A 27,476-nucleotide genomic window follows, 5' to 3' on the forward strand; every position below is an offset into this window, starting at 1 on the left:
ACATAACTTCTAATTAACGCTGCAAGACAGCCGTGCACTGTATTCTTAAAATATTATTAATAAACTGAAGAAGTTTTTTTTAGTAATAACAATAAAGCTGAATGCAACACAACAACAAATTATAATGTTTTCAAAAATATAATAATAATAAAAGTAATAATAGCATAAATATAAGGGCAAAATGGCGTGCTAATTCACTTTAATTCACTTTGAAAAGTTAGAATGCGACACTTTAAAGATGACAAGTGTTTCGAGAGTTTACTAGCTTTAGTGTGAGTGAATGTGCAGTCTAGTGCAGTAAATAGCTGGACCCCTACAGTGTTTGCATGGAATATCTTTAATGTATGCACTTATAATGCACTTGTCTAGCTTGAATATATGTATATATTTCTTTTAAGTAATATTATTTTCTGTATGCTCGTCTGCATTATGTTATTTCATTTTATTTTATTTTTTCTGTTCGCAATTTTAATATAAATAAATGGCAATTAAAGGGATAAAGTAATATTTAATATCCAATCTTAATTCTATTTTGTCTCACTCACTATTAAGTTCCGGAATAGGTATTGTAATCGCGCTGATTTTCGTGATTTTTCCGTTTTCAGATCCCCTGGGATTTCACAAATTAGTCGTGTGTTTTTCCATCGAAACACAGTGACGAAACATTGCAGAGGACGTCACTCTGAAGTTATGGTGAAAATCGATCAATCGAAAGTACTGAATAAATGCTCTAGTTTGTGTTTTTTAAAAATTATTTTCTCAAAAAAGGCTTCTTTTTAACGATTTTGCTTTAAAACTTGGTCTAGCATTATGTAGATCTAGGGCACTTATTGGGGAGAGGCGATGGCTTGACTACCTTAAAAAGGTCTAGGAAAAGGAGGTACTAAGCGTCTAAGAAGTTATTGGGTGATAATATCGAAATAGCGGAAAAGAATCGATTAAAATTAAAGTTCAAACCAAGTTTCTTGCAATGAATATGAACAAAGTTTTGTGCTCGTTTTAACGAGAATATAACGGAAACCAACTACTTTTAGATTAAAAAAAACACAACAATTAATTTCCTATTTATTTTCTTAATTAAATGAGTGAAAACCAGGTCATAGCTATATAGCTGTAAAATAATAATTCCTTAAATATATATATTTATATATTTCTTAATATATATTAGATAATATGTAAAGAACCTTGAAGGATTTGGGAAAACTGTTAAATGGAAAATGGGGGAAAAAACATAAACCTGTGAAAAGATCTACGATAACAGCCTTGAAAAGTTAAGAAACAATAAAAACTCATACTATAGCTCTCAAGGTTATAGCGTTTTACTTTATTTTGTATTTGATTTACCAAAATTGAAAAAATAAAACATTGGTAAACAATAAATTAAACTGAATGTGAGTATATTTTCAGTAAATATTTACTAATAATTTATATAAGAATTTTGGTGCGTGGATCAATTACTTCATATTAATGAAATTGGATGAAAAATTGGTGTGAACACTGAAAATTTAAAAGAAAATTGAGAACAGAGGGAAGGGGCTACCCAAAGAGGTTTTCCCTAATACAAATAGTCAGCGAACTTGCGCTCCTTCTAGGCCAGACTTCAAGCCTAATTCAGGCTCTAGGTTGACCGTATGGGAAGAAGCCATGCCTGGGTCCAAGCATGGAGTTCTGTAGTCGGTAAAATGATTTCCATTAATGGGCAAAGAAATATTTGGTGCACAAATTTCAAAAATATATTGGCTTTTCCGATTAATTTATAATGCAATTCTTTCTTTTACGATGAGAGAGAAGTTAAACCGTAAAATTACCTTCTTTTTGACTTCCTCTCTCTGAAAAATGTTTACTTGTTCTTACCGCTCTTAAATGGTATATCAATGGTAATCAATGTGTTTAATAACTTTGAGTTTTATTTAAAAAATATTCGTTTGGAGGACCATTCAGTTTGAAAAAGTGATTTTACTGATAATAGAAATTAAATTCGTTAACTAAATTATTCAAAATTTGGAGGAAATAGGAGGAAGCGGCACTTTACTGTAGTTTTGTAGTTTGTAACCATTTCTTTTGCATTGAATAGTTCAACAATAATTCTATTATTACGTAGATATCTTTTTTTTTTTAAACAATATTTGATATTAAATGAATATAACACATTCATATCTTCATGATTGGCACTGACTTCCTTCATCATATTTATATTATTGACAGCTAGGCACTTCCGATAGTTTGCAAAAACTACTTCCTTTTTTTTTTAAAAAAAAATTAAATATATTGTTTCCGTTAACTTTAGAAGTTTGGCACATTTATTTAAATAACAATTCGCGAGGCCAAACATGAAGGCTGAACAATTTCCATATGATTTGACTTTTAATTAATGTACTAGCACAAAATTGAATAATTTTATGTATAAAATGGTGAAATAAATTGATGGAACTTGTTTTAATGAACACTTGGACAAACACCGAAAGGTAATAAACGGCGGCAAATATCGCAGACAAGATTTAAAACTAATTCTGCTACAATACATTTTTATAGAGTCATCCAATGTTGTGTAATGCACCATAAAAATAAAATTGTAATACAAAGGGGGGAAAAAAAATCAAGTAAAAGAAAAAATAAAATGCACTTTAATAGTAAATTGTGCCACACCTCTCCAAGAGCCAACACCCAACAGCGGTCGGTAGAAGAGGCTATCGGCCACTTTATAGACATTCATGTTGTGTACATAATAATAAAACTTAAAGAACAAGGGAATCCTCTATGCACAGACACATTATGTACATACTTTTGTAGATTTGGGTGTGTTGCTCAGAGTATACTGGCCGTAAATATACATACGCGCCCACATGTGTACACTCGGTGATTCTGCGTTGATTGGTAAAATTACTTAGGTACTTATTTAAAAGGAAATTTCGAATCGAATGAGATCACATTCATGAAAATCGATTCGCGTGTTTTGCCACTATGTTGTTTACTAAAAAAGTAACAACAACAAGAACGATTCCATTAAATCAAGTTTTGTCAACGTTTTTCCTCGAAATCCATTAAGTCTACGTTGCTGCAAACAAAAAAAAAAAACTTCCGACTTCTACTCGAGGATATTTTCCACAATTTTAAAGAAAATTTGGGAATTTAAAAATAAGAAAAGAGGGGAAAATTTGGCTAAGTTGCGCGTTTTTAAACATTACGCTTTCTTCGAGCAGTTTTTGACCCTAATACAACTGCCCTGCCGGATTAGTTTTAATAATTGATAAATTTAAGACACTCTTTTGTAGAAGTATTTAAATACAGGTTGATAAATCGTAAGGTCTCAAATTATGGGTAGAGAGATGTGTACGTTCCGTCTCTATGGTTACAGACATACATATTTATCCACCCAAAACTTACAGATACAATAAAAAAAATCGTTTAGAATTCTTAGGTATTAGCCAATCGGCCTATATCATGGCGACTCAACGGATCCATTGTGCTCCTTTAAACTTTTTTTTTTTTAATCTTTTATTGGAATTTACCACTGCAACAGTTGTAGCAACAAGCAAATATGGTGAAAGAAAAAAGAAATAAAAGAAAATCATGAGTGGAGAAGGCACCCAGTGGTGCCACTCCAGTAACGTGCTCTCACGATAAGAGTAGATCACGAGGCCATCTTCTCTTCAATCTCCTTAGAGGATTACCTGGTAATGTGGGAGGAAGATAGGTGTACTATGAGAGGGTTAGGATGAGCCGCTGTAGAGGAATGAAATTTGAAGATACAAGTGTTAGCAAGATCTGTAATGAAAGGGATTTTGAGGTCATTATGGATAGTGAGGTTAGATACATAGAACGGAGTTTTGCGAAGTATTTTTTACTGTAATACCTGGAGACGTAGTGAGTTGAAACGCTTAGTCGATACCCATACTTCGATGCCGTATGACCAAATAGATCGCAGTAACAGTAGATATAAGAGTCGTTCGTTATGTAGGTTAAGTTTCGAACGTTTGTCAAGCAGTCTGGCGAGAAGTTTTGTAGCGTTGGTTAGTTTCTTGTCTTTTCAGCCTAGTATGGGGATTCCATGTCAACCGTTTGCTTCTAGGTACAGTCCAAGGTAGCGTACTTTGTCCACAGTTGGTATAGGGAGTTTGGTTCAAGATGATAGGAGGTAGGATTTTCCGTCTGAGAATAAATACTATAAACTTTGACTTCGTAACGTTAGTTTTGATTCTCCATTTGAAAAGCTAGTCCTGTAAGTGGTTGATATGTGTTTGTAGAGTTCGTGTAGCGATAAAAGGATCGGAATGATCCTTTAAACTTATTCTCACATTTTTGAACCAAATCCTTAAGAAAATTGATTCACTGGCTACCTGAGGTAGTTGTGACGTACTACAAGTATTTGGAAGCAAATAATTGTTGCAGATCCACCATGTAGCAGCGAAAAATAATTATTATTATTGTTAATTTCTATTTTCCCCTTTATCTCATAACAAAAAAGATTTTTGTAGTTTTCAACGATCTTTCTATTTATGATTTTAGATTACAAATTGTAACTACGATTCAAAAATAGCAGAAACTTACGCAGCAATTTAGATTATAAATTATTTTTTATTTCTCCATTACCCGCCCAGTTTTTATAACCCACTTTTCTGTTAAAAATAATTAATAAGTAAACAAATTTTATCACAAAGCAATATTCTAACTATAAGTGATTAAATTTAGTAATACGACCTTGAAATAAAATTATAGTAAATGTTTTCTTTCCATGATTTATACGATTTAGTCATCTTATTGTTTTGGGACAAAGATTTTTCCATCTGATTTTATAAATTTTTAGCATTACACGTCATTGTTGTGATTGGAGAGAGAGAAAGTTAACATAATCACCAGTTTTCTAAATAATTCTTAAGAAAATTTGTTGATAAAAATTAAATACTTTAGAATAAAAGTTCAGAATAAGTTGGGATGGGCTAACCTTTTAATTTTATCTATTATAGATTTATTAAGTATATTTGATCATTCTTAATTATTGATAATAAATAATTATTTTATTATTAATTCTTTTTATTAAAGTGATTCAATTATAATTCCAGCCACAAACTGGAGGACAAACAATGTGCCAGGTGCGTGGCTAGCAGAGAGGTGAGTACTAGATGATATTTGTCTATTTGAATTTAATCGAATTAAAATTTATTAAAATCAAATTAAGATTTTTTTTATTTCAATTTAAAACAATGTTTGAACAATCTCAGATAAACTATTTTTTTAAATAAAATGCAGACGTGCTACAAAGCACATCAATAAGATAATATGCTCATCCAAAGAGGACAAAAAATGAAATTACATTTCGCTTTAAATGAAAAAACAATTCTCAATCTTATCTGGCCTTCTTAACCCAATAATTCATCGTCTCTCAGCTGAGAGACTACTTACAGTCAACCTTACTTGACTTCTATGGTGGCATTGGCGGACCACTTTCTTGACGAGGAAGTCACTAAGTTCACTGCGAGAGAGTCACCACTGGGTATCGGCTACCCTAGATGTTTCTATTGTCCCTTTATTCACTTATTACAAGGGCTTTACAACCTTTCAGGGCTAAATTTCATACAAATAAATTTAAGAATCTTTTAAGTTTCTGTTAGTTGCGAGTCCGATTTTGCGAATCAAATTAAGAACTCTGTGAATCATTTATGGATTCTTAGGAAGTTACTTCTAATTAGATATGAATGGTATTTATTCAAGAAACGGATAATTTAAACAGAAGATAATTAGGAATACTTAGAGAGGTTAAGGGCTAAATGATGGAGAAGTGCTACTACTTTAAGTAAGAACCAAAATCAGTGGCTGTAATTAAGAAACGAATATTCTTAATTTCAATTAATATCGAGCATTGTTACAAGAAAAAAGATGTCGAAAACTATCACATTATTTTGTCTTAGCGTAATCTACGCACTACCATTTATGGTTGAAATATTTTATGCAAAAGAAATGGCTAAAAAATGACTAAATTTATTCAGAAAAGTAAAATACTTCCTCCGATTTCCTTAAAATTTTGCAATTTGAGTCAAATTTGAATTCATAATAATATTTATATATAATACAGATGAACTTTCTCTTGTCATCATAAGAGAAAATTATTATTGTTAATCATGCAGACATTCACTAAAAAACTAAACGCCCAGATACCTATAAAACATTTTAGTCGAAAGAATACGTACGTAATCGATTTTTCCAGTTTTTGCTCGATTTTCCCGGATGATCAAACTTTGACTACACGTCACCACACAGACATCTCTTTTCCTGAACATTTTTTCATTTTAATTAGAAAATTAATTTGAGTACGATTTTGGGGGTGTAAGCAGTTAGCGGTACCTCTCTATAGTGGAATAATTTTTTTCTGTATTTACAATTTTCTAATCTTTAGGCCTATCACTTTTATTTGACACATTTTTGCTGGAAATTTTGTGTTTCTATTATTTATTTACAATATTTATTATCGTTTATTGTTTTTGGTGACTAGCATTATTTTTTATATTTAATTTGGAGGGTAGAATACGAGAAAACTAGCCTTTTCACAAAATTATGACGCACATCAACATTTAAAAAAAAAATCATAACCACTAGGTACCTCTTTTTTTTTAAATTACTGTCAAATTGCCAGCCTCTTTAAAATGTTCCTAAAATTGCAGAAAACCCTGTCAATTGCCGTAGAGTGCACTTATAGAGATTTTGTAGTAATAGAAAACCATATTATGCTACTGAATAATAGAAATTCCTAGTTTGAAGCTAATTTTTGCTAGAATTATTTTAAATGTTTTTTCGAGTAAAACAGAGTAAAAGGAACCGAATCAGGAATTCATAGGATGAAGTTTTTTCTCGTTAAAAAAAGAAGAATATATAGTTTTTATTTTTAACTAAAACAGGAATATTTTAACATTAATCAAGAAGTCGAATAAAGTCTAAAAAAGTAATCATTATAATTAATCGAATGAATTTTTTTTTTTGCGCGCGAATAAATGAAGTGGGGTGTGGCAAAACGATTATTAACAATAAAGTTATCGATAAATTGTTTGTCGCTTCCAGAGGAAAATAAGACAAAAAAATTTCGTTATCACTCCCTTTTTGATACTGTTTTTACTTTGTCTTTTAAAAAGCCACTTTTAGCAAAAAAAAAAAAAAAAACTCGCGAACTAACAACTAGCACAAGTGTAACACTTTTTATAACCTAACAATGCACAGAGTAAAGATGAGAGATATGGGCTTAGTTTTTTGGGAAGAAGTGGACATCTTGTCTGCGCTAAAATCTAATCTTCTCTCACGTTTTGTATCCCTTTTCTGGCTGTTATCTATATTACTTAATGGTGATCCACTTCAACCTTCAACAACGCCTTTCTTATCCGTGGCTCTTATCTCAACACTTATTTCTTTTGCTTATCTCTTTTGTCTATGAGAATAATTTGCTTAGTTTTCCTTTTTTATTTTCGCGTTACAATTAATCCCGTTATATTAATTTAATGATATCGCCGGATAAGAAATGCTGCACAATAATTAAAAAAAATAAAAATAGATGAATACACGGGTAACATAATTATAAAATTATCTGTAACATTAAATTATATGTCAAGTTATTTAAATAATCAACACTGACCAATTGATAAGAGATCCAGAATTTGTTGACCTGTTGATATGGTGGTGAATTATTTAATGCACTTCAATTAATACGTCCAAAATGAACGATGCGCTCCGTACAAACAAAAAAAAAAAAACTATAAAAAAATGGCCCAAATTTTTGTTAAATATTAGAATTTTGAACTGATAGAACTACGGACATGCCGCTACCTCGACTTCCTCTAGCACACTGACACTGAGGCAACAGTGAGGTTTCTCCTGGGGCGCTCTGTCTGACCACACCCCCTCCACAGAGAGTGAGAGAGAGGCGCGCTCGGATGTACGAACTGTTTGCTTGTGAGTACGCGCCACGCCTAAACACACAGCTACCTCCCTGCCCCTCTTCACCAATCGCCCAAGTTCTCTTTCTCCATCTCCTACTCCTGGGTAAACTGAGTACTTTACTGTCATATTCTTCTAGCATCATCTTCTCATCATAAATTTAACCGCCGACTTTACGATGTCAACAAAAATTTCAATATTTCCCAGATTTTCGTAAAGGCGGCAGGTTGAGGTTTTAAGTCAGGTGCAGGATAGATTGAAAAGCAGGTTGACGTGTAGGGCAGGTGGATAAGTTGCCTTGCAGGTGCCGCAGATCTGTATGCTGGTTTGGGTAGTGTAAAAACAATATGCAATAAAAACGTAAAATGAAGACCATTTGGCCACTGAGAGCTAAACATCATGTCTATTGAACTGTGGCTGACAGTATACTTCTGAGTGCAAAGTATGATCCTCTAAAAAAAGCGGCAATACAAAAAACTAAGAGCAAATGGATTCCCAGAGGAGAAAAAGCTCGCATAGCCCGGCTTGTAGTTGGGAAAATAGATGGCCAAAGAGAATCCTAGTTTGGGGTGTGCCCAAATAGAAGGAAAAGAGGTTGGCCAATGCAGAATTAATAATAATATACGTATATTTTATTTGCCTAAAGAAAGATACATCTTGTGGCAAGGAAACTGTCCTGCACATGTACAACAATTTACAAAAATTAAGTAATCTTAAATTAAAAATAAAATCATTACATCTTAAATTAGTCGAAAATAACTAAAATATAGAATAATAACATATAAAGAACAGATACTTATAATTTAAACTATAGAGAACAACTATGAACTTAGATACAGCTACTCTGATAAAATAAACTATACATTTTCGAATACATAAAATTAACACTGCTGACAAAGAGCACACGTTTTCACCCACTATTCTAGTCTTAGCTGGAGTGCTTGAATGGTCTACAAAAAGATATTATTTATTTTTTTCTCTACAGCTTACAACTAAAAAATTTTCAAATCTGTCGGAATGGGTGAAATATTTAAAGAGAAACTTTTCGCGTAAAGATTCCAGCGAGAGCCAGTTCAGATAAAAATGTTTCAAGACTAACACCATCTGATTTACAAATTATACAATTTTTATGTGGATTAAACTTATATTTATCACCATTCACGTATAATGCTGGCAATTTTTTAGACGCTCAATGCAGGAATTGGATTCCAGAAGTAGAGTTACCAATTGCCATTTCAGGTATAATCTTCCAGCACTTAATCCAATTCTGTTGACCGGGAATCAAACCTAGTACTACGCAACATCTATAGAGCTTTGCGGACTCCGCCTCTATATAAAGTATACGTGTTTTTTTTTGAGAAAAGGTTTTGATTTTTAGGATCCAGTTCATGCCCCAAACTCGTGAATACATTCCATAAATTCAAAAAAATATTCTATGTTGATGTTGTTTGTGTCTATAAGCAAAAATAAATCAAAAATGTTGCAGTATGATGTTGTTTGATGCAGATAACTGATTGGTAATTTTAACGATATTTTATATCTTGCAAGATATTTTATAAGGAATTCTACAACCGGTAAATATTAAAGAGGAAAATTTACGTAAACAAAATCAAAAATTTAAGAAAACAAAAGCTATGAACAAGAATAGTAACAGCTTCATGGAATGAGCCGAATTTTTTTAAAATAATCTGAAGCACCAACTGAAATAATAGAACATGAAACGGATAACTAAATAAAAAAAAATGGATAATAATTTAAGATTGAGTTAGAAAATATGTAGTTATGAGAGGTAAATGGACTGATGTTTCTGTCCAGTGCTTAGTTGGGCTACAGACGCGTCTTAACAGCAACAGCCCTCCGGCAACTCTGCTTCTGGTAAGTACCACAGTCGGTCTTAACTTCTTCACTGCTGGCTGCGTGTTCTTCTCACTGCCAGTAGTATTGGTAGCTTAGCTACCTTCTTGCAATTACAGTTATCAACTCTCTTTGACCACCAGCTAGCTTTAACTTCTCTTTCTCCATCCTTTATCTAGTCAACAGCTTCATAAGTTATTATTTCACTTCAATACACAATCAATTTTTACTTTTTTATGTAACCATTGTCCTCATCAATGCTTAAGCTATGAAATTAACTTTAATTTAAACGTTATTTACCAAACAGTAAATGAGATTTCCACAAATTACATAATTCGAGAAATATTTCTTAAAATTAATATTTTCCAAGCATTTTAAATATTTATGATTAGGATTTGAGCAAATGATTACAGTAATGGTAATAAAGGGAGATTCTGCAAAACTATGGCACATCAGTTACCTAGACAACCATAATTTAAGGGAACTGTCACTAATAAATGGGTTGTTACGACAATAAGCAGGCTGAGAGCTAACCACGCGGTGTGCGGATCGTATCTTCTTCACAGGATCAACAAAAGGTCCTCTCTCCTCTTTACGTAAATTGCAATGAAGAGGAGGAATTCAAACATATAATAATAACAGATCCATTAGTTGAGAAGATATTGAGAGTTGAACTTTTTTTGGGTCATGGTTTTTTTGGTGTGAAATGGGGCCCTTATAACTCCCACAGTAAACAACAGATTATTCGTAGGAAATTTTGTGCTCTTACACACTCTGTTTTATTGAGTAGTATGCTATAGTTTTCTTTGAGTACTGAACCATTAGTTGAGAAGATATTGAGAGTTGAAATTTTTTTGGGTCATGGTTTTGCTGTGAAATGGGGCCCTTATAACTCCCACAGTAAACAACAGATTATTCGTATGAAATTTTGTGCTCTTACACACTCTGTTTTACTGAGTAGTATGCTATAGTTTACTTGAGAACAGATCCATTACTTGAGAAGATATTGAGAGTTGAACTTTTTTTGGGTCATGGTTTTTTAGCTGTGAAATGGGGCCCTTATAACTCCCACAGTAAACAACAGATTATTCGTATGAAATTTTGTGCTATTACACACTCTTGTTTTATTGAGTAGTATGCTATAGTTTTCTTGAGTACTGAACCATTAATTGAGAAGATATTGAGAGTTGAAATTTCTTTGGGTCATGGTTTTGCTGTAAAATGGGGCCCTTATAACTCCCACAGTAAACAACAGATTATTCGTATGAAATTTTGTGCTCCTACACACTCTGTTTTACTGAGTAGTACGCTATAGTTTCCTTGAGAACAGATCCATTACTTGAGAAGATATTGAGAGTTGAAATTTTTTTGGGTCATGGTTTTGCTGTGAAATGGGGCCCTCATAACTCCCACAGTAAACAACAGATTATTCGTATGAAATTTTGTGCACTTACACACTCTGTTTTACTGAGTTGTATGCTACAGTTTTCTTGAGAACAGATCCATTAGTTGAGAAGATATTGAGAGTTGAAATTTTTTTGGGTCATGGTTTTGCTGTGAAATGGGGCCCTTATAACTCCCACAGTAAACAACAGATTATTCGTATGAAATTTTGTGCTCTTACACACTCTGTTTTACTGAGTAGTATGCTATAGTTTTCTTGAGAACAGATCCATTAGTTGAGAAGATATTGAGAGTTGAAATTTTTTTGGGTCATGGTTTTGCTGTGAAATGGGGCCCTCATAACTCCCACAGTAAACAACAGATTATTCGTATGAAATTTTGTGCACTTACACACTCTGTTTTACTGAGTTGTATGCTACAGTTTTCTTGAGAACAGATCCATTAGTTGAGAAGATATTGAGAGTTGAAATTTTTTTGGGTCATGGTTTTGCTGTGAAATGGGCCCTTATATCTCCCACAGTAAACAACAGATTATTCGTATGAAATTTTGTGCTCTTACACACTCTGTTTTACTGAGTAGTATGCTATAGTTTTCTTGAGAACAGATCCATTAGTTGAGAAGATGTTGAGAGTTGAAATTTTTTTGGGTCATGGTTTTACTGCGGAATGGGGCCCTTATAACTCCCACAGTAAACAACAGATTATTCGTATGAAATTTCGTGCTCTTACACACTCTGTTTTACTGAGTAGTATGCTATAGTTTTCTTGAGAACAGATCCATTAATTGTGAAGATATTGGGAGTTGAAATTTTTTTGGGTCATGGTTTTACTGTGGAATGGGGCCCTTATATCTCCCATAGTAAACAACAGATTATTCGTATGAAATTTTGTGCTCTTACACACTCTGTTTTGCCGAGTAGTATGCTATAGTTTTCTTGAGAACAGATCCATTAGTTGAGAAGATATTGAGAGTTGAAATTTTTTTGGGTCATCGTTTTGCTGTGAAATGGGGCCCTTATAACTCCCACAGTAAACAACAGATTATTCGTATGAAATTTTGTGCTCTTACACACTCTGTTTTACTGAGTAGTATGCTATAGTTTTCTTGAGAACAGATCCATTAATTTTGAAGATATTGAGAGTTGAAATTTTTTTGGGACATGGTTTTGCTGTGTAATGGGACCCTTATAAGTCCCACAGTAAACAACAGATTATTCGTATGAAATTTTGTGCTCTTACACACTCGGTTTTACTGAGTAGTGTGCTATAGTTTTCTTGAGAACAGATCCATTAGTTGAGAAGATATTGAGAGTTGAAATTTTTTTGGGTCATGGTTTAGCTGTGAAATTGGGCCCTTATATCTCTCACAGTAAACAACAGATTATTCGTATGAAATTTTGTGCTCTTACACACTCTGTTTTACTGAGTAGTATGCTATAGTTTTCTTGAGAACAGATCCATTAGTTGAGAAGATATTTAGAGTTGAAATTTTTTTGGGTCATGGATTTGCTGTGAAATGGGGCCCTTATAACTCCCACAGTAAACAACAGATTATTCGTATGAAATTTTGTGCTCTTACACACTCTGTTTCACTGAGTAGTATCCTATAGTTTTCTTGAGAACAGATCCATTAGTTGAGAAGATGTTGAGAGTTGAAATTTTTTTCGGTCATGGTTTTGCTGTGAAATGGGGCCCTTATAACTCCCACAGTAAACAACAGATTATTCGTATGAAATTTTGTGCTCTTACACACTCTGTTTCACTGAGTAGTATCCTATAGTTTTCTTGAGAACAGATCCATTAGTTGAGAAGATGTTGAGAGTTGAAATTTTTTTCGGTCATGGTTTTGCTGTGAAATGGGGCCCTTATAACTCCCACAGTAAACAACAGATTATTCGTATGAAATTTTGTGCTCTTACACACTCTGTTTTACTGAGTAGTATGCTATAGTTTTCTTGAGAACAGATCCATTATTTGAGAAGATATTTGGAGTTGAATTTTTTTTGGGTCATGGTTTTGCTGTGGAATGGGGCCCCTATAACTCCCACAGTAAACAACAGATTATTCGTATGAAATTTTGTGCTCTTACACACTCTGTTTTGCTGAGTAGTATGCTATAGTTTTCTTGAGAACAGATCCATTAGTTGAGAAGATATTGAGAGTTGAAATTTTTTTGGGTCATGGTTTTGCTGTGAAATGGGGCCCTTATAACTCCCACAGTAAACAACAGATTATTCGTATGAAATTTTTTGCTCTTACACACTCTGTTTTACGGAGTAGTATGCTATAGTTTTATTGAGAACAGATCCATTAGTTGAGAAGATATTGAGAGTTGAATTTTTTTTGGGGCATGGTTTTGCTGTGGAGTGGGGCCCTTATAACTCCCACAGTAAACAACAGATTATTCGTATGAAATTTTGTGCTCTTACACACTCTGTTTTACTGAGTAGTATGCTATAGTTTTCTTGAGAACAGATCCATTAGTTGAGAAGATATTGAGAGTTGAATTTTTTTTGGGTCATGGTTTTGCTTTGGAATGGGGCCCTTATAACTCCAACAGTAAACAACAGATTATTCGTATGAAATTTTGTGCTCTTACACACTCTGTTTTACTGAGTAGTATGCTATAGTTTTCTTGAGAACAGATCCATTAGTTGAGAAGATATTGAGAGTTAAATTTTTTGGGTCATGGTTTTGCTGTGGAATGGGGCCCTTATAACTCCCACTGTAAACAACAGATTATTCGTATGAAATTTTGTGCTCTTACACACTCTGTTTTACTGAGTAGTATGCTATAGTTTTCTTGAGAACAGATCCATTAATTGTGAAGATATTGGGAGTTGAAATTTTTTTGGGTCATAGTTTTGCTGTGGAATGGCGCCCTTATATCTCCCATAGTAAACAACAGATTATTCGTATGAAATTTCGTGCTCTTACACACTCGGTTTTACTGAGTAGTATGCTATAGTTTTCTTGAGAACAGATGCATTAGTTGAGAAGATGTTGAGAGTTGAAATTTTTTTGGGTCATGGTTTTGCTGTGGAATGGGGCCCTTATAACTCTCACAGTAAACAACAGATTATTCGTATGAAATTTTGTGCTCTTACACACTCTGTTTTGCTGAGTAGTATGCTATAGTTTTCTTGAGAACAGATCCATTAATTTTGAAGATATTGAGAGTTGAAATTTTTTTGGGTCATGGTTTTGCTGTGAAATGGGACCCTTATAAGTCCCACAGTAAACAACAGATTATTCGTATGAAATTTTGTGCTCTTACACACTCGGTTTTACTGAGTAGTGTGCTATAGTTTTCTTGAGAACAGATCCATTAGTTGAGAAGATATTGAGAGTTGAAATTTTTTTGGGTCATGGTTTTGCTGTGAAATTGGGCCCTTATATCTCCCACAGTAAACAACAGATTATTCGTATGAAATTTTGTGCTGTTACACACTCTGTTTTACTGAGTAGTATGCTATAGTTTTCTTGAGAACAGATCCATTAGTTGAGAAGATATTTAGAGTTGAAATTTTTTTGGGTCATGGATTTGCTGTGAAATGGGGACCTTATAACTCCCACAGTAAACAACAGATTATTCGTATGAAATTTTGTGCTCTTACACACTCTGTTTCACTGAGTAGTATCCTATAGTTTTCTTGAGAACAGATCCATTAGTTGAGAAGATGTTGAGAGTTGAAATTTTTTTGGGTCATGGTTTTGCTGTGAAATGGGGCCCTTATAACTCCCACAGTAAACAACAGATTATTCGTATGAAATTTTGTGCTCTTACACACTCTGTTTTACTGAGTAGTATGCTATAGTTTTCTTGAGAACAGATCCATTATTTGAGAAGATATTTGGAGTTGAATTTTTTTTGGTTCATGGTTTTGCTGTGGAATGGGGCCCTTATAACTACCACAGTAAACAACAGATTATTCGTATGAAATTTTGTGCTCTTACACACTCGGTTTTGCTGAGTAGTATGCTATAGTTTTCTTGAGAACAGATCCATTAGTTGAGAAGATATTGAGAGTTGAAATTTTTTTGGGTCATGGTTTTGCTGTGAAATGGGGCCCTTATAACTCCTACAATAAACAACAGATTATTCGTATGAAATTTTTTGCTCTTACACACTCTGTTTTACGGAGTAGTATGCTATAGTTTTTTTGAGAACAGATCCATTAGTTGAGAAGATATTGAGAGTTGAATTTTTTTTGGGTCATGGTTTTGCTGTGGAATGGGGCCCTTATAACTCCCACAGTAAACAACAGATTATTCGTATGAAATTTTGTGCTCTTACACACTCTTTTTTACTGAGTAGTATGCTATAGTTTTCTTGAGAACAGATCCATTAGTTGAGAAGATATTGAGAGTTGAATTTTTTTTGGGTCATGGTTTTGCTGTGGAATGGGGCCCTTATAACTCCCACTGTAAACAACAGTTTATTCGTATGAAATTTTGTGCTCTTACACACTCTGTTTTACTGAGTAGTATGCTATAGTTTTCTTGAGAACAGATGCATTAGTTGAGAAGATGTTGAGAGTCGAAATTTTTTTGGGTCATGGATTTGCTGTGAAATGGGGCCCTTATAACTCCCACAGTAAACAACAGATTATTCGTGTGAAATTTTGTGCTCTTACACACTCTGTTTTACTGAGTAGTATGCTATAGTTTTCTTGAGAACAGATCCATTATTTGAGAAGATATTTGGAGTTGAATTTTTTTTGGGTCATGGTTTTACTGTGGAATGGGGCCCTTATATCTCCCATAGTAAACAACAGATTTTTCGTATGAAATTTTGTGCTCTTACACACTCTGTTTTGCTTAGTAGTATGCTATAGTTTTCTTGAGAACAGATCCATTAATTTTGAAGATATTGAGAGTTGAAATTTTTTTGGGTCACGGTTTTACTGTGGAATGGGGCCCTTATATCTCCCATAGTAAACAACAGATTATTCGTATGAAATTTTGTGCTCTTACACACTCGGTTTTGCTGAGTAGTATGCTATAGTTTTCTTGAGAACAGATCCATTAGTTGAGAAGATATTGAGAGTTGAAATTTTTTTGGGTCATGGTTTTGCTGTGGAATGGGGCCCTTATAACTCCCACAGTAAACAACAGATTATTCGTATGAAATTTTGTGCTCTTACACACTCTGTTTTGCTGAGTAGTATGCTATAGTTTTCTTGAGATTAGATCCATTAGTTGAGAAGATATTGAGAGTTGAAATTTTTTTGGGTCATGGTTTTGCTGTGAAATGGGGCCCTTATAACTCCCACAGTAAACAACAGATTATTCGTATGAAATTTTGTGCTCTTACACACTCTGTTTTACTGAGTAGTATGCTATAGTTTTCTTGAGAACAGATCCATTAATTTTGAAGATATTGAGAGTTGAATTTTTTTTGGGTCATGGTTTTGCTGTGGAATGGGGCCCTTATAACTCCCACAGTAAACAACAGATTATTCGTATGAAATTTTGTGCTCTTACACACTCTGTTTTACTGAGTAGTATGCTATAGTTTTCTTGAGAACAGATGCATTAGTTGAGAAGATATTGAGAGTTGAAATTTTTTTGGGTCATGGTTTTGCTGTGAAATGGGACCCTTATAACTCCCACAGTAAACAACAGATTATTCGTATGAAATTTTTTGCTCTTACACACTCTGTTTTACTGAGTAGTATGCTATAGTTTTCTTGAGAACAGATCCATTAATTTTGAAGATATTGAGAGTTGAAATTTTTTTGGGTCATGGTTTTGCTGTGAAATGGGACCCTTATAACTCCCACAGTAAACAACAGATTATTCGTATGAAATTTTGTGCTCTTACACACTCTGTTTTACTGAGTAGTATGCTATAGTTTTCTTGAGAACAGATCCATTAGTTGAGAAGATATTGAGAGTTTAAATTTTTTTGGGTCATGGTTTTGCTGTGAAATGGGGCCCTTATAAATCCCACAGTAAACAATAGATTATTCGTATGAAATTTTGTGCTCTTACACACTCTGTTTTGTTGAGTAGTATGCTATAGTTTTCTTGAGAACAGATCCATTATTTGAGAAGATATTTGGAGTTGAATTTTTTTTGGTTCATGGTTTTGCTGTGGAATGGGGCCCTTATAACTCCCACAGTAAACAACAGATTATTCGTATGAAATTTTGTGCTCTTACACACTCTGTTTTACTGAGTAGTATGGTATAGTTTTCTTGAGAACAGATCCATTAGTTCAGAAGATATTGAGAGTTGAAATGTTTTTGGGTCATGGTTTTGCTATGATAAGGGGCCCTTATAACTCCCTCAGTAAACAACAGATTAATCGAATGAATTTCAAACATATAATAATGATATGTCCACGTTATGTAGTAGAAAGGAAACGAATGTTTGACGATATATACTGGTATTTAGATGCACCATTTCGCTACGAAGATATAATATTCTCCACCATCATCTTTGTGCTTAAATCTATAGCAGAGCTAGCAATTTCGTTTAAACTATAAGGATGGCAGGAATATAGAGTACTGTTCCATCCATTAGTTGTAGTTTATGTAAATAGTTGTTTATAGTAGAGGGATGAATGTGTGTAAGAATGGAGAGTGAGTGATATTCTAGTGATAAGCACCTCGACAATGCCGGCTGTATATATAGACAATGCTGGCAGTATGGCGAAAGCCAATGCCAATAAAAAGCCAAAAAAAAAAAGATGTTTTAGTCGCTTGACAACCAGGCAGTTAACCTCGTCAGCTGCAATAAAGCAATAAACCTGCAGTAGCAACAAAACCCCTATGTGTACTTATGTAAACGTCAGCTCGGATTGAATTTAAAAGAAAAGAAAAAAAAAAACAAGAAAAAGCAATTAATCAAGTTTATTTCTTGATTGACTGAGCGCTCGAAGGACTGAATGACACGTTAAAGTCGCTGTAAATGAGCCAATCAGCCAGCCCCATTACAACTTCTCCACAATAGGCGCATTTACATGGGTGTGCAAGACATGCACTGGGACACCAAGGCCTCCTTATTTGCAGTTTCGCTTTTATTTTTACTTTTGCAGGAAATTAGTCTGTATTCAATTTGTTATGATTTGAGTTAACAATTTAAAAATATTTTCATACATGGTAGTAAAAGTTCTTTTTTGGTTAAGGGTTGTAAGAAATTTTATAGAAGTACTTCAGCCCTATTAGGTTAAAACTTATTTTAGGTTTAAGTCATTTTAGGGTGTGAAAGATGATTAAACAATTCAAAGGAGGAACAAGAACTTTGGAGCTGCTAAAAGCAATAAAACTATTTATATGGAAACTCAAGTTCAGAAATGAGCTTACATTTAGAGCTTCAAGTAACCGTGAGCGGTCGTGATAAATCTAAGATAGTATCCAAAAACGACTGGTGCGTTAAAGAGATGCTTCTTCTGTAGTCCAACAAGAAGTTATAGTATAAGCCGTTTGTTCAGAGTGCCTGAAGGAAAATGTTCTTGTGGAGACTTAGAAGGTGGCGTATCTATTCCCGAAGGCAAACCAACTATCCTCCTCCCACACAATAGATTATGGGGACTCCACCATCAATCATCATTGCAATACCACGAAACCTTTCCTCAACTCGTGAGCCTGGAGACAAAACTCCAACGGACTGACTCACGATCCCATGGTACCATTTCGTAGAGAGACTCTGTCTCCTACTTAAGGCCTAGAATGGTCACTGGCCCAGCCATGCCCAGCTCATGACTTACGGTTTCTCCGCACCCTCCTGGTGTCAGCTTGGGCTTACTACACCATTCCAAGTGAAGATGGTTTTTCGTACCAATGTCTGAAGGAACAGTTCTTCCTTAACTAACTGGCATTGAAAATATGGTGATATTGGGTTGTGGAGAGTTCTCAAAATACCTCCCAGGTTTTTTTGGGGGGCATCGTCTGTTAGCGTCTCTAATATCTGGTCTTTTTCTTGTAAATTTTTCCATTAAGGTTAGGGGAGACAGATATTCCCTTCATTAATGGAACGTCTTTTAATATTCTTGATCAGGAAGATTATGTGGACCATAATTAGCCAACCATTATATCAAAAATATTCAAAATACTCAATCAGATATAGTTTTCAAAAACAGCTGTTAAAATTTCATAGGAATAGAAAAATTTTGAAAATGAAAAAATATAATGTATTTAATACAATGAAGTAAATTAAATGCAAGTAAAATGGGAAAATGAGGTCTTTAGCAAGGTAAACTGGTATTGCAAGGATGCAATAGATGGCACTGCGTTTTAATACCAGTATGCAATTTATGTTGTAATGATAATGCCGTATACACCCTACTCTACCTACAAACACACTTGCATTTTTTTATTTTACTGTGCAATTTACAATATTCGCTTTATTTTTAATTAAAATTACGTATTATTATTTGTAATGATAATTATTCCATCGTACATGAGGAGGGAACACCCCTTAGGCTACTACCCACCTTTCTCTGGGCCCAGACAGCAACCCTTAAGAAGGCGACATCTTCACAATCGGGTTTGAACCAAAATCCAGTTCTGGACTTCATCCCATGAACGGCAAATCGGGCAATAACCTGCCCAAGCTCTACCTCTGACAGCTGGTTCGACTTAAGATCGTGTTGCTAATCTGCTCAACTTCAGACGAGGAGATAAATGCTGTTTTCTTCTCTCTAACACCACTTTATGGAGAGAGTTTGTTTTAAACCATAATATGCCCAGTTGGACGAAGCCAATCAGGCACATCACAGAGATTTCTTTGATCATCAGTCTTTTGAAAGTGGGCATAGGACCTTCAGCAGATGCTAGAGACTCCCAATAATTCAAAATACAACTTGGAACTGCATAAATTTCAGAATTAGTTCACCCAAAGTCAGTACCAAATATCTACAGTATCAAAAAATTAGTTGCTATGCTTACAAAATATGCTTGTCGATGCTGAAACAACGAGGCTATTCCTTTGGATCGCCCATGTTAAAAAGAACTGCAGCGGATGGCCAAAAATATCATTTTTTAAGAGCTCTAAAAAAATCTGGTGCTGATTCTGCCTCGATTTATGTGAATTACTTTCGATGAAACTGTGAGGAAAAATTATTCAAAACTAGAAATCTTATTTTTATTTTTTAATCACATACATTTACAAACTCTGCAACCTTAACGATTTACTTAACGAAGCAAATGCGACACAAGTTTAAATTGGCATGAGTATCATTTGAAGAAGATGCCCAATTGTATGGCATTGAGATGGATTTTAACCAAAAAACTTATCGTGGCGCCCCTTACAGACTCCAGAGAGATATCAAATTTTGATTTTCTGGAATTTTTGTTTTTAAGTTATGGTAAATAGACCCATGCACCATTTTAGGCACTTCAGGGATCTCAAAAATGAATATGTTTCCGGTGTAAATCCAAAATCAGAAATCAGCACGATTACACGACCACCTTCTCTTACTATATTAGAGTAAGTGAAAGTAAACTAAATAGCAATATAATTTAATTATAGGTTCTGCTAAACATTTAGTTTATTCATTATGGTGTAATTAAAGTTTAATAGTGGCCATTAAAAGTGCTGAAGTATGCAATTTAAATAATAAAAAAGTAGAAAAAAGATGTATACAGTTAACTGAATGGCTAGGCTGATTTGCAGTTACCTTGTAACAAGTTGTCCGACTTGGGATGCTACTCGTAACTACATATATATATATATATATGAATAAAATATAATACAAGGAGTCCACGTCGCTGAAGGCAATACAGCCACTAGTGTCTGTAGATCTGTAATAGTAACACTAGTTTTTGTAGCTCCCAGATATTGCTAAATACATTCATATAGGCTAGCCAGTTCGTGTCTTTATTTTTTTGCCACTGGCATCACAACCGCAGTTAGTCTTCAATTTAACTAAATCACCAGATAGCTCTGCTATCTCTGGTGGTAGTATATGCACCAACTTCATTTACCAAGTCTATCATTTACATATGGTTTGTGAGCACATATGCTATACAGGCAGCACACGCTTAGTTATCTAAAGTAAAATCTTCTCTGTAGAGAAGAATAATTTAATCAGTCGAATTTTTAAATTTAGTTTACATGAGACAGAACAATCCTAGAGAATCTTGATCGATATTTTTGAAGTTGGACAGCTAGAATTTTCCATCAAGAATTGATAAAAAGTTCGAATCGTCCAAATCTGGAATTACCTTTATATAAGCTTCCAAATATCGATTTTATCCGTCGAAGCTCGTATGTTTATTTGTATTCCTGACAGGTTTCGAACTCCAATCTCTGTTTTCATAAAAACGCAGATCTCATACATACAGACTATCTTTTAGTACTCTTGGGACCAGAAATCCATGTTAAACAAAAAGGTTTATTGATGTCACGCTGCCTTCCCGTCTAATCTAAATCAGACTGCACTGTCTTGGGTCAACAGTGTCAAATACTGGCGGGCTCTAGATTGGCCATGATGATGTGGAATTCACATTCAAAACTCGAAACGACAAGAACTAAAAAAAAATGTTACTTGACTACGAGCTCGACAATCAAAACTAATGCTATCCAATAATATAAGGTTCTCCAACGCACAATTGGTACCAAATTAGACTTACGGACTTGCAGTAATGGGTTCAGCCAAGTATTTCTATCTATCGTTTTCAAAATTCAAAAAATTCTTGGTCAAAGCTCCATATTTAATAATATGATCTTAACATTCTGTTCGTCAATGTCTTAATTACATACATATCGCAACAACAACAAAAAATGGTCATCCTAAGCCAATAATCCATCAGCTATCTTCATTGACACTTCCAAACAATCTCACTCGTCGATTGAAGCGACGTTGGCCACACATTTCTCTTCACTGCGGAAGTCACTAAATGTACAGTGAAAAAGTGATTCCCTTCATGATTCTTAGCTTATTTACTTGTTGTAGGAGCTTTTGCTGCCCCAAATTTCAAATAAATGAATAAAATAACACGCTACAACCGTAGAGCTGTTCAACTTTAGGGTCATCAGAAATTTCACCCTAGTTTAAGTTCTTTCCGAACATAATTTTTGTTGAACAAGCTGGCAACTGCAAAATTATTCTTATCCTCAGTGGAATCGACGTCTTAACCATAAATATTAAATTATTCATCAAGTTCTTCATTTTCGATTACCTCATTCAAAGTTCTTATGGAAGGACAGGTGTAGATTTCCTAGCAAGGTATTGTTTCAGTTAAGGTACAGTTTTCACCATATATGTATGTTAGAAAAAGTTGTAATTGGTGGTACCAGAAATAATCTCAGTGTTCATTTCAGATTTCTTTGTTCTTATCTTACGATTAAAAATTAATTGAAGATTTGATTTTTGTAATTAAGTAGTTTAAAATACAAATATTACGTACCTGCTCAAAAGTTAGTGCAGTTTAGGAAGTCCTTAAAAGTAAAAATCCAATTTGCATTGCCTCTGCTGTTTGTTTAGTTGTAATGCGTCATCAATACCAGCTAATGATATCATTTATATTCGATTGTGAACAAAAACTTCTTTTTTCATATATTAAACATATATATTTAGAATGAATCTCTCAACAATGTACTTATATTTTTAGTATTTATTAGTATTATTACTATTTCTGTACTCCATCCTCATTCCAATTGTGTTACTAAGTAATCTTGTTTTATTACTAATATTATATTAGTAAGTTGGGTCAATCTTGATTGATATTAACGTGCTATACAAACTTTATGGAATAACGTGCTCATAGCAAGAATAAAGTTCTGGTCTCACCTTCTTTTAAGATGATTGTGAGGTAATCTTGATGAGGTGAGGATTTGAATGTGTCTAATCAAGTTTGTCGTTGTCTCTTTCGATTGTCAATGGAAGATAATGTAAGTCTTTCCCATATAATTTGTTTTAAGAAAACATTAGGTAAACTCTTAGATACCTAAGCGACTTGTGGCTGTTTCACACATTCAGTGACCTGGGCAAATAAAATTAAAATTAAAAAACATTGGATGGAGGCGCCACGATAGCCGAGCGGTTAGAGGCGAGACCTGCAAAGCTAATATGCATTGTGGTACTGGGTTCGATTCCCCGGTCTAGAGGCCTTGGATTTTATTTAATAGTTAATAAAAGAAATTTACAGTAAAGTATGTTTGCTAGTAGCCTCCGTCCACGACACCTAATTGGTAGTTGGACGTTAAGCCCCGTCTAAAAAAATAGGCGATTACTTTACTTTTTACATTGGATGTTAGGGATACGTTGGCAAAGAAGGAAATACGATAAGATAAGCGTTCAGGTGATGATTGGTTGAGAAGATGACAGTTTTGATGGGTGAGGCAGGTGATTTGTGAACAAATTGGCCGGTTTATCAGTTCCAATTGCAATTTTGGGACATTTCGTCGTTTAATTGACAATACCTCGACTGCATTAAATGGTCTCACCAGATGTCAAAGTTGTTAATGAATGACACCAATCGTTAATTACTCTATTTTTTGATTTTTTTGTTAATATTTGTCACGATTCCATAAAAAAAAAGACGTTCTTTACTGCTTAAATGCAGTAAAGAACAATGTTTGCCAAAACGTGCAAATCATTTGGCGCTGCATGTTCCAATTTTTAAAAAATTAAAATAGTTAAAATCGATATTTTCTTAACGATGAAGTGTCCATTAAAAAAAAGTTAGATACAATATCAATATAGTTAACATTTTTGCCAGTTATTTGTTCAAATTGTTACGGATACATTTTCTTTACGGAACATATTTTAAATAAAATTAGATTTATTCTTTTGCGGAATATTTGAAACTGTATTATTCAAGATTAATTTTTTTTTTTTGTAAAATTATTTTTTGCATCGATTACTGGCACGTGATGTTGCAAAGAGAATCAAGTAGTAGCATACATTTCCAACTTATTGTACCAAATTTATGGCAATGAATTTGAATTTATTGTTACCATCCCCTGTAGCCAATTCCTGTAGGATATTCCCAAATGTATGTAAATAAATTTTATGCTATATTATGTACTAAATGTAAAATACTTTGAAATATATGATCATGTTAGAATTACGTAAATCATATTTATTGTAAGGAGTTTGTGAACCGCCGTTGAGAGAGAAGAACTTATACATCGATCTCCACTTTATCGATCTCCTTTTCTGAATAATTTGTTATACATTCAGTGGCGGAGAATAAAATTATTGCACGATCTCTACTTGGAATTAGTTTAAAGTCCATTTATTATAGTTTAATACACGAGAACTATATAAACTTTGTGGAGTTTTGTTACTTTACTTAGACTTCATTGTTTCTAAATTTAACCCTTATATTTGTCGATCAGTTTTTGTAGTTATTTGGCCAAACTTCATAATTATATTGACTTAATAGAGAGGGCTTAGCTCAGAGGTTAGGGATTAATACTGGTTACAATTTAGAAGGTTATTTCTTGTGCAATACAAGAAAAGATAGGTAATCATACTTAAAACATTTAAATCCATTTCAGCATCAAAGTAATTTATCAATAAATCAGCTTCCATTCAGTTTTTAAAATTCTTCTCTTCCTGATCAGTCATTGAAAGTATTAATAAGATGTTACTCATATGTTCCGCTTATGAACAGCTGTGCAAGACACTATAGTTTAGGCCAATGTTAAATTAGCCAAACATTACAAAAATCCATCCATCGCGGCATGTAATCAATCTGGCAGTGACGCATCACTGTTTTAAAAACGATCACGGAAGTGAGAAAGCAGAATTCACTGCTATCGTCTAAGAATTTTTTGCTTTTAATTTTGTATGATTAATAATTTAAATTTTTATTCAAACCAACCGTTTAAAAATGGTAATTATTTAGTTATTTTTCAAATTTATTAAAATCAAAACCTGTAATATTCAGTAATTCTACAGTAATTTCAAACATTCGATGTCTAATCCTCAAAAATTAATAACCAGAGAGGGTTTAATTGCGCGGTTTTTGGACTTAAGGGCTACCAATTAACTAAGGCAGGAGTTCCTTCCAAATATTAGCCTTAGATTTGGTGCATATTAGGGCGTAACCTCTAAGTCAGTAACCTCTTATCCTTGAAGGATGGGCACGCCAAAAATATTATTTGAACAATGAAACATTGCTTTTGAAGATATTGTTTATTCCGCAGTACTGCTGCATAGAAGTACAGTGTGAGACACGAACTTGGAGTCGAATTCTCTGCACCAAACTGATAATTGCAACTTCTATGATGGATGTATGAAACCGTTCAGAAATACCATGCATAAATCAGCAAAAAATAGCTTTTGTTTGCGTTTTTATGTCCACTTTTCTGCAAATTTTTGTCTGATATATTATTTTTTCCATTAAGTTCTATGGAGTAAACAGCGCCCGAGCAAACTGCAGGCTAATTGTTTTAGCCTTCTCACAAAGACATTAAGTCCACTCGATAATAAAATTGGTGCTCCGAAGACTCGTGCGTGTATATCCAGGCAGGACTAGAAGTCTCATTTTAAGACTTCAGTTAGCAGTCTCAGTGATGATATTCTTATTTGGACAATTCTTTTAGATTTCTCTTCTTTGATGGTATGGTTTTCGGTTTGCACCTATTTCCTTTCGAGGGCCGAAGTTATTTAGCACACTTATCACCGTCCAAGACACCAACAAGGTTGGATGGACGTAAAGCCTACCTGAAAAAATAGGTATTACTTTACTTTTTTTTTTACTATCGTTGAATTAAAATATTTCAATAAATGGAATCCAGATTATTCAATGTACATACTTACATGTAGTGCACTAGCTCGGTTAGTCGAGTAAATCACCAGAGTACACTTTCAAGACATGGTTTGAACTGGCAGACAAACACATCCAGCCAATGTGGCTATATATAGTTATATTTAAAGAAGAGTAGACTAGAAAATAGTGACGGTATTACTATTTAAAGAATATCTAGGACATATTAAGATAGTTAGATAAAACTATTTCAGCATCACAATACAAGCTGCCTTATTTTAGATTTGTTATTCTATATTCCGCACGCTGGAACAACTTAAGGCAGGGTCTTTAAAAAATTCCTCAATAACTTTTCTATGCAGCAATACCCGGAGGTTTTGCTATTCTTTCCCTTTTCTATGCAAGCCAGCTTTAATATTTTTTTCACGTTCTGTTAGTTCTGGGAGCTTGAATTAGATGATTTAAACATTCTTTATCTTTTTTCTAGTCTGTTAGGTGCATTCATTCTTCCAGAACACCTTGACAGTATGTTTAGTTTCCAAGTTGTGGTTGAATTGCAATCAGATTGTTGCAATGTTTCTGGTTTCGTTACTTTCTTAAAAACCATGGTTTACTTGTATTTCTTTTCGAAGTTAATTGATTTCACGAACTTTACGCACTTTGTTCGGTATAATTTTGATGTCAAAGGCAACATCATGACGTGTTGGTTGTTGTTTGTTTATCGCCAAATTTTGCCTTTTCATTTCCATTAATTAACCATAACATTTTACCTCTTTGGGAGGCCGTCTTCAAGGAAAGCTGCACTTTGGCCGGAAAATTTCATCTTATTAGTAAGTGCACTTCCGTTGTCTGGGACTACTATTACTTTTGGTAGGTCTAAGGAGAATTCAAGATTGGATATGCAGTGATTAATTTACGAAGATTTATATATAATTCCTTTTCATATTATAAACAAAGAAAATGCCTTTGTTTTATAGACAATTTTTGTAATTTTACCATTTATAGATAAAAACTAAATACTCGTAATTGTCAAAGTTGGTAGGTATTTCCCAAAAGTACTTATTTTTTACGCAGTTTTGGCGATTAACCTGGACATTTTCAAAAACTTAGTCTTTAATAAGGTTAATATTGAAAAATTGTGGGTTTTTCTCATTCAATATCCTCCAGTTCTAGCCATAAACCATTTGATTCTCTAATCTATACATCGTGGACTTCTTCTGAATGCATACGCCATTTATTCCTTAGCAGTTTAGTTCTGTTCCTGGACAGTCTGCGTTTATAAACTAAATTTCTTTTCAATCTTACATTCTAGATGCATTTTATGAACACATTTTATGTTCATTGACTGCGCAAATGTACAGTTTTCAGACAAGTGTATGATTGTGTGAATCATTCCATTATGCCTGAAGAATTAAGATATTTAAAATAAAAATTGATGACTAGATTTGTAGAAGTCCGTCCTAGGATTCCTCAAGGAGAGATTGATTACCTTGATGCCAAATTTCTAATGTACGAAGATGATTTCAACAGTTTTAGCTAAAAATCTTGCAGATACCTCTATACTTGATGTTCATTCGATATTTTAAATATACGTGGTCTCATTTTTTCTATCACTCAGTCTCACATCAC

General features: G+C 33.7%; 1 protein-coding gene and 1 long non-coding RNA gene across 5 annotated transcripts in view; one reads left to right on the forward strand and one right to left on the reverse strand.

Moving 5' to 3' along the window:
• LOC141457024 (Krueppel-like factor 6) overlaps window positions 1-7,846 on the reverse strand; it is a 268,145-nt gene extending 260,299 nt beyond the window's left edge. For 3 of the 4 annotated variants that reach the window (XM_074133508.1, XM_074133507.1, XM_074133506.1), the window contains exon 1: window positions 7,616-7,844. The gene's annotated coding sequence lies outside the window, so the exon portion shown is untranslated. Of the gene's footprint in view, window positions 1-7,615 lie in introns of all 4 variants that reach the window. The other variant, XR_012460167.1, reaches the window with a different exon arrangement.
• Window positions 1-27,476, forward strand: part of LOC141457025 (uncharacterized) — a 203,032-nt gene that overhangs the window by 166,747 nt on the left and 8,809 nt on the right. The window contains exon 5 of the long non-coding RNA XR_012460168.1: window positions 5,061-5,109. This is a non-coding gene — a long non-coding RNA (uncharacterized lncRNA). The remainder of the gene's footprint in view (window positions 1-5,060; window positions 5,110-27,476) is intronic.

This window comes from Rhodnius prolixus, unplaced genomic scaffold (assembly GCF_049639745.1).
Source record: "Rhodnius prolixus isolate KJV_2025 unplaced genomic scaffold, Rpr scaffold_10, whole genome shotgun sequence".
Lineage (NCBI taxonomy): Eukaryota > Metazoa > Arthropoda > Insecta > Hemiptera > Reduviidae > Rhodnius > Rhodnius prolixus.